Genomic DNA, 3,041 nt, shown 5'->3' with positions numbered 1-3,041 from the left:
TTTTTTTTTTTGGTTCAGTAGTTGGTAATGATCTACACAGGGGCACTGATGGCCTAGTTTGTGGGGAGCTGCACTGCTAATCCCAATGCCACATGCCAGTGATGGTTTGAATTTACCATCTGCTCAGGGAGAAGGAGGGTAAGCTCCTGCCATTTTATTTTCTGGCCCAAAAGAAGGCCAGTTATGAGCAGGTTCCAGTTCCAGGGTGACGGGTTTTGTTTGCTTTCTTTTTCATATCCTCTGGATGGGTAGAGCAAGTTACATCAATGGTAGGCATTTACTGTGGTTATTAAGAAGGGGTTTGGTAGAAAGCTAATCAAACTATCATACAAACAAATAAGATTGTTCTCTGCTTGAAATTTGCTGGCTAATACAAGCAATCACCCAGTTCAAGCTCAAAATCAAAGTCAGAAGGGCAACCAGAACCTAGAGTCTCCAAATATCACTCCCATGAAGTTTGCCCTCAGTGTGACCTCTCACTTCAGATTAGGGACTCTGGTAAAGGAGGAGAAGAAGAAGAAAAAAAGATATCTTTTCTCTCCATTTTTGTTCTCTACTCCAGTCTTATGCAGATAACACAACCCTGCTTGCCAAAACTGAGGAGGACCTGAAGTGCTTGCTGCCAAATGTCAAGGACTGCAGCCTTCAATATTGAAGTTCAATATCAAGAAAACAAAGATTCTCACCACTTAGCCAATTGGCAGCATCATGATAGATGGTGAAGAAATTGAGATTGTTAACAGTTTTAGTTTGCTCCACTCCACAATCAACACTGTTTGTACCAGCAGCTAGGAAATGAAAAGCGAATTGCATTGGAAAAGTCTGCTGTCAGCAACCTCTCCAAAGTACTGAAGAGCAACAAAGTCAGTCTGGAGACTAAGGTGTGCCTGATACAGGCCACAGTCTTTGCAATCATTTGCTATGCATCAGAGAGCTGGACATTGACTAGGGATGATAGAAGGAGAATTGATGGCTTTGAGTTGTGGTGTTGGAGAAGAGTATTGAATAAACCATGGACTGCTGGGAGAAGAAACAGATTTATCCTGGAGAGGGTGAAGCCAGGCTGCTCCTTGGAGGCAAGGATTCTGAAGCTTCATCTGACACACGTTGCAAGGTGGGACCAGTCCTTGGAGAGGGCTGTCATGCTAGGGAGGGTGTAGGGACAGTGCAGGAGAGGAAGACCCATGGTTGATTCAGTGACTGGGGTAATGAGAGCGTCAGAGACAATCAAATTGGCATGGGTTAGAGCAGGGTTTAGGGCAATTGTACATAAGGCCATTATGAGTTGCAGGCAACTCAACAACATGTAACAACAACAACAGTCCAGTTTTGGTTGTCACACTATAAATTTTCTACTGGGGGCACTTTCCTGGAACTTTTCTTATCCAAGTAGCAGTCCACACACCTTGTTGCAGCCTGAGTCCTCACTGAGTTTCTGCCTCAATGGGAAGTCCATGCAGTTTTCTCCTTACTTTTGTCTGTTACTATCTGAATCCGAACATGCTGGATGCGTGTGGGGTGCCATCTTGTTTCTGGCCCAAGTTGTTCCCCATGCTCAGTTTTCTCCTTGAGTCGGTAACTAATTATTTTCTCATTTTGTGCTCAGAATTCTCGGGTTATTCTGTATCACTCGAGCTGTGGAAAAACAAGGTGGAGTGTCACCTGGAGCCATCTCACTATCCTCCGTCAGGCTCTCCGGCTCTCTCTCTGGATGTGCTATTATATCTTCCTACTCATGTATCTATTGTTGTTGTGTATCACAGAGCTGGAACTGACCCATAACTGACTCTCTCCACTGGGATTTCAGAGGCAGGAAATTGCACGGCAGTTGATTGTCCATCTTTCTCCTGCAGAGCAGCTGACGGATTTGAACTGTGTTCCTTTGTGTTGTCAGTGCAAATGGACTCTAGGTTGTCAGAGATGATAAGGATGACAAAACACATGTTTGTTGTTCTAAGGGTCAGTATGTGTTGTACTCAACTCAGTGGCATCTAACAACAATAGTATATATATACACACACCCTGGGGGTCATTTGTGCAGCTAACCCAAGTGCCTGTTGTATATGGATTTTCAAAAATGGGTCAATGATGGACAGTCTCCTTCTTGTTATGATTTACATACTGGAAGAAAATCTATGAGCCAGTACCAATTAGCAGCCATTACATTTGAGAGAAAGAGAGGAGAGAGAGAGAGGTGTAAATAAATTCATCTATATGTGTTATTGTTATGTGCCATCAAGTTGGAACTGACTCAAAGCTGACTCTCTAGCAGATTGTCAGAAGCAGTAAATAGGAAGGAGGGTGCCCCATCTTTCGCCAGTAGAGCAGCTGGCAGATTTGAACCATGGTTGTTCAAGTCGGCAACACAGTCCCTTATCACTAGACCACCAGAGCTCTCCACTTAGATATAGATATGACATAAATGTCTACACACTCACCTTGGTGATATTGTATGTTTGGTTCCAGCCCACTGCAATAAAATTAGTAACACAGTAAAACAAATTACAGGCTATTTTGTTTTTAGTGTATGTGAACATACACTGTATATAATATATTATACTACATATAGCATCGAGGACTCTCCTTCATAGCCTGCGACTCGACGACACTTAACAACAACATAATATAATATAATATAATATAATATAATATAATATAATATAATATACATATGTTTCTATTGCACTGTAACTGATTAAATGTGAAATGACATCATTAAAAAGTTTGAAATATTTATTATCAATATGTAACTCAGAGACTCAAAGTGATCATCATGTTGGAAAAATGGTACCTGTGGACTTGTTCCAAGCAGGGTTGTTACAAAGTTTCAATTATTTAAAAAAAAAGTAAAATAGATAAATTGCAATAAAGTGAAGCACAATAAAATACGTATTGATTTACATATTTCAAGATATTTACCCATTTTCGTTTGTAGTCAATGTTTAGCTATTTAAAATAATCTGATTTCAAAACAACTAAAAGATATCATCTCACCCCAGTAAGAACAACAAAATTTAACAGAACAGCAAGCAACAAATGCT

The sequence above is a fragment of the Elephantulus edwardii genome, unplaced genomic scaffold (genome assembly GCF_000299155.1).
Source record: "Elephantulus edwardii isolate Elephantulus edwardi_28Jun2011 unplaced genomic scaffold, EleEdw1.0 scaffold00165, whole genome shotgun sequence".
NCBI classification, from domain to species: domain Eukaryota; kingdom Metazoa; phylum Chordata; class Mammalia; order Macroscelidea; family Macroscelididae; genus Elephantulus; species Elephantulus edwardii.
Note: the sequence above shows the minus strand (reverse complement) of the source record.